An 11,331-nucleotide genomic window follows, 5' to 3' on the forward strand; every position below is an offset into this window, starting at 1 on the left:
TTGTGGGGTTAACTCTTCTTGAGAAAGAGAGTCTATGACCCCAAAATTGACCCAACAAGGAATTGGAATGGACTCATGAGAAATGATAGTCCTAATTAACGGGTTAAATATTGAGAGAGTAATTACCCTACTTGAACCCTAATTGCTTGGTCTAATTTGCCTACCCATTTGGTCTTGAGAGAGTCAATTGGACAAAATCACTCTCTCTACCGAGAGGTGTGAGAGTGGGTAAAATTGTGCAACGGTTATATCATAAGCCCCAATGATGTCAATCGAATCTTAGTAACATCTACCCGTCAATTAGCCACCTAGGTAGTGTCACGACCCTAGTGCCCTTCTTCACATTAGATACAACTTAGCAATATTCTCGTAGCATAATTTAGTGTTAATCAATAGTTTTATAAAAATAGTTATAATTCGAAAACCCAAAAATATTTGGAGTGACATTAGGAGTACAAACACATCTATAGGCTAGACAGACAATCCAACTCCACTACTAGCTCCCTGCGGAAATCGATCCCGACCCTCATATCGGGTAAAAGCTATTGCGACCCGCTCTTCCTACCTTAGTGTAGCGTCGAGTTGGCAGCGATTAGTGGTACTTGGTACGTGGGTAGAGGTATTTGATATGTGGATGGAGGTGTTTGATATGTGGGTGGAGGTGTTTGGTATGTGGGTGGAGATGTTTGATATGTAAGTGGAGATTTCGGGCCTTGGGCCACCATTACTGCCCTAACATCTCTCTTCTTTGATATGCCGCCTGATTGTAATGCCTTATTTGTGGCCTGTAGTGCCTCGAAATTCATTGCCATCTCGCTTTTGATTCCTTCTTCGATTCTTTCTCCGAGTTTGATGATATCAGAGAATTTATGATTTTCGATAACCATCAACCTTTCATAATATTGTGGATCCTGTGCTCTGACGAAGAACTTGTTCATCTGTTCCTCGTCAAAAGATGGCCTAACCTTGGCCACTTCGGATCTCCAATAGGTAGCGTACTTTTGTGTGCAGTCGGCTCGATCCCACTACCCATGATCAGACTATTCCGCTTGTCCGGACTGTTCTTGTTGCATCTATTATGGCGGGATACCCTATCAACGTAGGCAATGTGATGTTCCGCGTCATTTCAGCAGTGGGGGTTGAGCATGACCGGAACTACCCTTTTCCCAGCACCCTCACTATGTATTTCAAGGACCTGGAGGTGGAGAAGAGACCTTTTGACATCAAGGTCAAACCTGTGGCTCCGTTTTCATGGTACAGTCTGAAGGGGCCAGACAACCCCAAGGACAAAAATTACAAGCCACCTGCTTCTGCTCCAATCGGCCAGTTTGAAGAGCCGGTTGCAGTAGAGCCCTCCATTGAGCCTGCTTCCACAGTCACTGACATGCCTCCCGGACCTTCCACTACTGCTGGTCCCTCTACTTTAGCTGGTCCAGGAATTCCATCTTCCCGGGCCCATCCTATCACCACCCACCAGCTGAGCCAGACACTTCATAGCTTGAACAACTAGATGGAGACTGCTTCATCCAAGTGGTCCACCTTAACTTCTACCATTACGGCTCATTCTTCACCACAGCCAGTGCAGGTGCCCCAGTCTATCGAGGATTCACTTAAGGAGATTCTTGCCAACCAGCAAAAGATCCTTGATTCTCAGGCTGCCTTGGCTAAGGCAGTGGATTTATATGGCAAGGTCCTGAAGGAGCTTGCCAGGGAGCACAAGAAGCTGCGCAAAACACGGGCTTCCAAGGAGTCTGTGAAGGCGCTGAGGGCGGATGTTGACAAACTAAAGGCAGACCAACTGCCTTTAGACTTGTTATTTGAGGATCCAGCTACAGCAGCAGAGCCACAGAAGGAGCAGACACAGCAGCTTCCAAAGAAGAAGAGGAAGCTCCCTAGTGCAGATTAGGCGATCATCCAGTTGGCGGACCCATCGGAGGCTTCCTCCAGTCAGCCACAGGATGTTCCTGATATTCAGCCCATCCAGATCCAGGCCCCAGTCCTAGCAGCTGAGCAGCAGGAGACTGGGAACCAGTCTGAGGTTCCCGCACATATAGAGGACTCGGGGACCACTCATGTTCCTATGCATACAGACGAGGCTTAGGGAGCTCCTATATCCTTTCAACTTTAATTTTGGTGCTTATTTGTTTAGTTGGCATTGGGGACAATGCCAGCTTTCATTTGTGGGGGTGCGCCCTACCTTTTATCCGGATGATTGTATATATTAATTGACTTAGTTTATGTTTCTGTTGATTTTCTATTTGGTCTGTATATAACATTACATTTAGTTACTTTTATCGCACTTTTTATCTTTCATTTGGTCTGTATATAAAATTACATTATTGTGTATATTCATCCCCCGTTGTATATTCTAATCCCCTATTGTAAATATTCATTCTATTTTCTATTTTCATACAAATTTTTCATTTTTAGCTTAGTAGATAGGCTCGCAGCCTTTTTGTTTTGTTTTTAGCATTTTCAATAAGCCCTTGGTTTTCTTAATGCCACGGTTCTTTCCAAGGGTGAAGTATTATGCGAACCGTGTGGCTCTTCTCGATGATGGATGGCGTGACAACCTTCTTAAGGGTTTGAGTCCGTTTTTGATTTTTTTTTTTGTTTTTAGTAGTTTATAGTTAAGGGTACCTCAAGCAAAGCTTCACTTGGTCATAACACATTTGTCTTTGATCCCATGGTCAAAGACAAGTGGTTGTGTTTAGGATGGTAAAAGTAGTGACCTTGAGACTCTTGTTTTGACCAAACAAACATCATGTGGTCTTTCGGGACTATTGTGTGCTCAATCTGTCTAAGGTTGTTGTGGGCCCCCGACTCTATGTCTTTAGCAATCCTTGAGTGTGTGTGGTGAGAAATCGAATTGTGAGTCCAAGTCCCGAGCCAATGGTCTAGAACTTGCCCTAAATGTTTGTTGAGGCGAAATTTTGAGTGAAATTCGACTTGAGAAGTGATTATAGGCTCTCCTTGATCCAAATAATAGTTGAACAATTCCATAGCCTACCAAGGATATAATCCCTAGCTAACCCTTTTGAGCCTTAAACCTTTTTCTTTCAAGAACCAATGCTACAAGCCTATACCCATTCTAAATTATACCCTCTCTTGGCACCCAAATCATCCCTTGAGTAATGGAAAAAGTCTAAGTTTGGGGGGGAGACAAGAAAGGAAACAAAGTGGTAAAAGGTACAAAATCAAAAGGAAAGGAAGGCGATGAAAAAGAAAGAAAAGAAAAAGACAAGAAGAAAGCCCAATGTGCAAAGAATAAAACGGGATTCAAGAAAAACAAAAGTGAAAAAGGTGTGAAAAAAAGTAGAAAAAGAAGAAATGCTTTGAATTGCATAAGAAAGAGTGACAATGTGTCTCTCTAACCCCTTGAAAAGAAGTGAAATACTCAAAGAGTCAAAGAGAACTGTGCCAAAATGAATCAAAAAGAAGTGCTTAAGGGAATATGGAACCCATATAGACCAACAACTTTTCCTACCCTGAACCAAAAGCCTTCACATTGACTCCATAAAAGCCCTATATGATCTTGAGTTGGATGACGCTCGCATTAGTGGATACTTACATGAGGGTCAAGCATATGGTACTTAGAGTCGGACTTGTGACCTTTCCTTGAGAGAGACGAGTGAACTCCTATTAACCTTGGTTTGTGTGCTTATACTCTAAAAGGTGAGGTTTGCTTAGGGAGAGTTGAGGATGTGTGAGTTTGGGTTCCACAGCAACCAAAGTAATTGAGAGAGTTCTTTGATGTAATGAGTCAATTCTTGATGCTCTTGTGTCACACTTGATCCATAGTTTTTCAAAGTTTAAATTTTGTTAATGATCCATTCGTATTGAGAGCAATTGTTAGTCCCAATTGATGCTTGTTGAGGTTACTTTAGGACAGCTGGAATTACTTGGATTTTACTTTAAGAGGTGGGTCTTATTTTGTTTGCTTGAGGACAAGCAAAGGTTTAAGTTTGGGGGAGTTGACAAGTTAGGATTTTAACATGTTTTATGCCCCTACTTGCCTATGTTTTGATCATATATTGTTACAAAATAGTCCTAAAAGGCTCACAAGTTGTGCTTGATTGCAGGTTTTGATCAACAAAGTGACGAAATGTCAAAGATAGGCTCAAAAAGGAGTGAAACCTGCTCAAGTATCAAAGACCAAGAAATCTAAGGAAAAAAGGCCCAGTGCAGACCGCGCAAAGTTGAATGCAGTCGCACTAGGTGGTTCAAAGAGTTGGTAAACCAGGCTAGAGGCAACACGGCCACAGTACACATCTCGCGGTCCGTGGTGAAGCCTCCACGGCTGCACTACTATTTTGTGCGGTCCGCGATCATGAGATTCAGAGAGATGAAAGTTTGCAAAGCCAACACCATGTGGTCAGCGGTCGTGATTCCGCGGACCACGCCAGCTCCCTCCGCGGAAGCGGTCCATTCTACGCGGTCTGCGGAGTCCAAGTTCAGAGAAGCACAAGTAAAAGTCAAAGAGCCCAGTGCGGCCGCGGTCCATTTAGTGCGGCCCGCACTGACCCCGCAGGGGTATTTTTGTTCAGTTTTTTCAGCCTAGTATAAATAGAACATTTTACCATTTTTTAGGTTATGAGATATATCATACGAGAGTTGCACTCCTGAGAACGATATTTGTAGCCATTTTGGCCCTTTTGCTTTACATTTATGATAGATTCTTGTAGTTTAATTTTAGCAATTAATTAATATGTTTAGTTCTTCATCTATTTCTTCAATTTCTTTATCTAGCATGAGTAGCTAAACCCATTATCTAGGATTGTGGCTCAACCCTAGTGTGGGTAATTGATGGGTGTTTCCATCTGGTGTTAGATTGACTATGGGTGTTTGTTATTTGTGTTGATTTTATGTTTTAATCTAGAATTGGTAGTTGCAAACACTGATTCAAGCTTTGTGGGGTTAACTCTTCTTGAGAAAGAGAGTCTATGACCCCAAAATTGACCCAACAAGGAATTGGAATGGACTCATGAGAAATGATAGTCCTAATTAACGGGTTAAATATTGAGAGAGTAATTACCCTACTTGAACCCTAATTGCTTGGTCTAATTTGCCTACCCATTTGGTCTTGAGAGAGTCAATTGGGCAAAATCACTCTCTCTACCGAGAGGTGTGAGAGTGGGTAAAATTGTGCAACGGTTATATCATAAGCCCCAATTATGTCAATCGAATCTTAGTAACATCTACCCGTCAATTAGCCACCTAGGTAGTGTCACGACCCTAGTGCCCTTCTTCACATTAGATACAACTTAGAAATATTCTCATAGCATAATTTAGTGTTAATCAATAGTTTTATAAAAATAGTTATAATTCGAAAACCCAAAAATATTTGGAGTGACATTAGGAGTACAAACACATCTATAGGCTAGACAGACAATCCAACTCCACTACTAGCTCCCTGCGGAAATCGATCCCGACCCTCATATCGGGTAAAAGCTATTGCGACCCGCTCTTCCTACCTTAGTGTAGCGTCGAGTTGGCAGCGATTAGTGGTACTTGGTACGTGGGTAGAGGTGTTTGATATGTGGATGGAGGTGTTTGATATGTGGGTGGAGGTGTTTGGTATGTGGGTGGAGATGTTTGATATGTAAGTGGAGATTTCGGGCCTTGGGCCACCATTACTGCCCTAACATCTCTCTTCTTTGATATGCCGCCTGATTGTAATGCCTTATTTGTGGCCTATAGTGCCTCGAAATTCATTGCCATCTCGCTTTTGATTCCTTCTTCGATTCTTTCTCCGAGTTTGATGATATCAGAGAATTTATGATTTTCGATAACCATCAACCTTTCATAATATTGTGGATCCTGTGCTCTGACGAAGAACTTGTTCATCTGTTCCTCGTCAAAAGATGGCCTAACCTTGGCCACTTCGGATCTCCAATAGGTAGCGTACTCGCGGAAGGTCTCGGTGGGCTTCTTCTTGAGATTCTGGATGTAGAAAACATCTGGTGCATTTTATGTGTTGAACCTGAACCGGTCCATGAAATCGGATGCCATATTTGCCCAACTGGACCATTTCTTGGGGTCCTGGATGATGTACCAAGACAAAGCATCCACAGTAAGACTCCTCATAAAGAGTTTCATCCAGATCTTTTCATCTTTCCCGACTCCAACTAGCTTGTCACAATAGGTTCTCAAATGTACCCTAGGATCACCCGTACCATCGAACATCTCAAACTTGGGAGGCTTGTATCCCTCTGGTAGTTCTACATCCGGTTGTATGCATAGGTCTTCATAGTTTAAACCTTCTATTCCTTTGTTGCCTTCAACACCCTGAACTCGGCTTGTCAACTTCTTGAGTTCTTCAGCCATATTTTTAATAAGCAGGTCTTTCTCGGAGGATTTCGGTGTATAGGAGATTGGTTGGATAGAGTTAGGTATAGTTTCCACATACGTAGGGTTACTTTGATGAGCGCCAGGGACTTTGGTGTAATGATGGTCATTGGCAGGGTTTTGGGGATCGGGAATGGGTTGTGGTGTGTTTTGGGAAGTGTGGTAAATGGTGGATGGTAGGTACTGAATTGGTTGATGGTGATGTTGTGGAGGAGTTGGTATTGGCGGTGGATTGAGATTTTGGGGTGGAGTTGCGTATTGATTCAGTGCGGAAGGATTTTGTGGATGTTGGTTTTGTGTATTTTGGGGAGGTGTTGGGTTCTTTGTATTTTGTTGGTGGCTGTCGAAGACATTTAGAGTGAGTGACAAGTTTGCCAAGTTGTGAACCTGCTCAAGTTCTCCTTGCAGTTCCAATATCTTTTGTTCCAGTATCAAGACTAGATTATTTGGGGCCGGAGTACTACGGCCATCTTAGGTTTCTGTGTTCTCAATATTCTCCTTTTGGATACCACTTAAGTCGCCATTTTTGCTTTTCTTCTACCTTTTGTATTGCTTGGAGGAGGAGGTGGTGGAGGGACTTTAGATATGGTATGATACGCTGATAATGCCAGTATGAGTGAACCAAACTAAGGGGATGGGAATAATCAAAATAAGAAAACATAAAAGGTAACAATTCAGTGAGGATTCTGAAATATTTGCAGTATTTAAACACATATTGCGAAAATGTAAATTCGTGTCTTAATTTGGGAGCCTCGTTGTGCCCAAGGTAGGCCTAGCAACAAATAGATCTGGAGAACTTTAGATGCCAATAAATGCTTCATTTCATAATGTAAAAATAGACGAATCTCAAACGACGCTAAGATAATAGGAAAAATATGTCACTACTGGCACTTGGCCTTATTACATTTTAGGAAAGCAAATAAATCTTGCCTATTTGGTCCCAGAAGGACCTTCCCCAGATTTGATCTTCCTGAATCCATCATATAGGTCCCCTAGCTCGTGCAGGCCTAGCAGCAAGTAGGCTCTGGCCAAATGTCCTCCTTCTGCCCTTTTAGCATTCTGGTAACCCTCGATCCTCTTTATGACTTTACCTTCCAGCTCCACTATTCCTCGCTCCAGATATTCCAGTTTCCTATTGGAAGTGACTGCCATTTCTTTCCATTCTTCGATCAACCTCACATTCCTCTCATGTATTTCTCGGTGCGTATTCTCAGTCATGGACCCTCTTGCGCAGCCTGTTGTATTTGACTTGAGCTTTAGCTTCTTTGTCTATGATTTTGTTCCCTAGATCGACTCCTGGCATCACCATTCCTTTTAGATTGTCTTCTAACCATGCTGAGTAGAGAGGTTCGCACCCTGTATGATACCTGTCTGGCTCAACAGTGTTCTTTTCCACAATGATCTTGCAGTGCCACATGTGCTAAGCTTGGCATTTGTAAGGGACGCCGTCATCTTGGAAGTCTGCTCTGAAATGACTCATCTTGGCAACCCTTGGTATGACCTGTTTCCTGCCTGCTTGCCTCATAACTCGGTAGGGACATAAGGGTATATCCCTTTCTACCCAATCAACACTAGGTGTGGAGCATCCCTGGATCTGATGATGAATTCGTATGTTGGGAACCATTCAAACATCCACTGCACTTGTTCCTCGGTCAGATTGTCGAAGAACTCTACCCATTCTTTGGCACTTTTCGCCTGAGCAAACCTATCTGGAATGTAAGTCATCCGCTTGGGGTGATGAAAGGCAATATGGTCGTTCCAAGCCCTTCACAGAAATTCTTGGCGATAGCGACCCTTTTGAAAATGTTCTAACAACCACAACTACAGCAACAAGTTAAAACCTTTGAAATGCTTGACCCCTCTTTGACAGCGCTCCAGAGCCCTGTAGATGTCGGCTATGATCATGGGGACTATAGTTTATGTCTATACATTGATCATTTACATCAAATCCTTGGCGACCATGGCCAACCTAGTATGGATTCTTTCCTTTTCATTGGGAATACTATTAGGCCTAAGAAGCATACAATAAACACGAACACTCTGCGGTGGATATGTCCCAGAGAAGTGAGAGAGAGCTCATCATGGTAGGTACAATAGGACTTGCTATGGCCATACCTCTCATATAGATATTCGAAGGGTATGTAAGATTCCTTCAGGCATACCATGTCAGCATTTTTCTTCAGCCCCATCATCTTTAAAAACCCTTTACCAGTACGGTTCTCCGACACCAATAACCTGGGACTATCCCAAGTCAATCCTCCAAGCCCTCCAATTTCTTCTAGAAGTGGTGTCATTTCTATGTCGCCGAAATGGAACACAAACCTCTCACTGTCCTAGAACAGAGTGGCAGCCTCGATCAACTTGTTGTTTGGCTCAATGGCTAGCAGGGAAGGAAAGTTACCCCAAGTACTTTCTTACATGTTTCTTGTCACTTGAGGAAAGGTCCTCCCACCAATCTAGCAGCAATGGTGGAATGTTGCTAACCATACCGAATTTGGGGACCTCATGCCTCATTTTCTACAAAATAAAAGGGTTAGGCCTTTCTCCCCCACCATACTCGACTATTTATACATTCATGATTATCATATTGGAATTTAGTTCTCCAAATTAATGCACATAACGTAGTTGTGTCCATTGGGATTATGGAAACCCTAGTGGACTTTGGATAAGGCTCATATTAAAGGATCATTATGTGGACAACATAATTGATCCAATTAGGTTTGACCATGATGCATGCAAATTTTGATCAGAGTACGGTTACTATGGGGGTTTAGACTAGTACCCTCAAGCGGACAACTTGAGGGGGAAAGGCACGGAACCGTCGACTACACCGTTGATCGACTAGTTTTACCGCAAAAAGGCCTTTTTGAATTTAAGGGTAATAAATTGGAAGAGCGCAACCACTCATCAAGCGTTGCTATGGGATTTAATACGTACAAGTGGAATATGATGTGGAGCATGATATATGCAGCAATAAATAGCATGTAGTCAAGTATTTGCATGTAGGAAAAATAAATACAGTATTTAAATAATTGAAATATAGTTACGAAAAAGGAAAACAAAGATACAAGTCAGTTTCGAGAATAAAAGAGTCATAAATGCTTAAAAAATAGATAGTTAGATCCAAATAAGGGGAAAAGGTACGAGATAAAACATGCTTGGACTAATTCACAAAAGATAGGTTCGTTATAGTAAGAGCCTAAAGGTATTTGATCCCCAGCAGAGTCGCCATGCTGTCGCGCCCCCTTTTTCTCCCTTTTGAAGGGGAAGTCCGAGTTTCAACATTCATGGGTGTAATAACTCATTTCCTTTTGGGAATTGGGTATTTTGAATAGTCGCCACCTAACGGATTTTGATGTGTTAGGGCACCTAGAGCGATTAACTCTTGGACTGGTTTACGATTACCAGAGATTTAGGGTAAGGGCTCAAAATAACCTTGAGGGGAAGGTGTTAGGCACCCCTCTCGGTCCACAATGGTGGGTCCCGGCCAAACTTATACTTATGAATTAGCCTTTTAACAAATAAATGGTTTGAACACATATTTTCAAAAAAGCGGGCAGGTTTTGGACATTATATGACTCAAATAATGAAACAAAAGGAAAGAGTTGAGCAAATTGCATATATATAGAAAAGTAAAGTTTAAACAATGGGAATTTGGGAAGGAGGGGTCCTAGGTTGGTTAGCCTACAGGATCACCCCACACAATGCCCGGTAAACACTCCTCAATGAGGGGCAATATGTGACATTAGCGTGTAGTCATTATATCCTTACTACCCAATCCCCTCCCATTGGTCATGGCCTAAAGCATTCTAATAACCTTGACAGATCTCTATGTGTGCACTACATATCCCTTCCTTGTGGCCCTGGAGTATTTAGGATCTCTGCTTTTGGACAGTTCTAGACCTTCCTAAGGTTTTAAAGGATAAAAGTCTAGGCATCAATCAAGAACAAGTAGGAATGCATTTAAAGAGAACAGATTATAGGCTTACAGTCACCTCCACAAATAGAACAAGTAAATGCACGTCTTCAAATAACAGTCAGGTATTTAAGAGAAAATCCTAGAACATGATATCTAGGTAAGCAGGGATTATGCAGTATTGACTTAGGAAAAAGTGTAGAAAATCCTATTTAGCTTGCCTACTGATTTAGACCTGTTAAACCTGAAAAGTTTTAAATAACAAAACATAGTTTCAGAGTTGCAGAATTTAAATCGCCCTAGAGGCTTGCCTAAATGCATAACAGTGATGTACTAAGAGCATAATATCTACACTGATTAGATAAAACAATGAACAGTTTTAAACGGACACTTGAGATCCTTAGACAGGTTTTCTAGCGATAGTAAATTAAGGCAGTGTTTGAAAACTCATTAAATAAGTGGACAGTTGATTAAACCAATTCAAAAATAACTAACATGGATTAAACTGATTTGTTTAACTAAATTGATTTTAAGTTCTATAGGCAGGGTTTCTGATTTTAATTCTTATAGGCACGGTATCTAATTGTTAAGAGCTAATTTTCGAACGTATAGGCATGATTTCTAGTGAGACGGATGTAGATACATGCAATGGCAGAAATTGAACTCAATCACTTTACACTCTACAGGCATGGTATCTAATTAAAAAGTTGATTTTAATCCTATAGACATGGTTTCTATTATTGAATCCATTAAGATCCTATAGGCATGATTTCTAATATCGTGAAAGCAAAGCAAACATAGCAAAGTATTAACATTATCCTATAGGCATGGTATCTACCCGAGTTACCCAACAGATATGTAACTACCCACCCCTCTTCACTAATCACCCCAATGTTGTTTACAAATAATTATTACAGACCAGCTGAATAAATTACATAAACAAATAAAGAAAAGGAGAAGTTATCTATAGGGATCCTAAAGCAGGCCCAAATGACTTCCAAGCCTCCAATAGTCTCAAATGTCAAAGCTCCACAGACAGTATCTTGTCTAGGTGTGTCAGAGTTCCC

Source organism: Nicotiana sylvestris, chromosome 8 (genome assembly GCF_000393655.2).
Source record: "Nicotiana sylvestris chromosome 8, ASM39365v2, whole genome shotgun sequence".
NCBI classification, from domain to species: domain Eukaryota; kingdom Viridiplantae; phylum Streptophyta; class Magnoliopsida; order Solanales; family Solanaceae; genus Nicotiana; species Nicotiana sylvestris.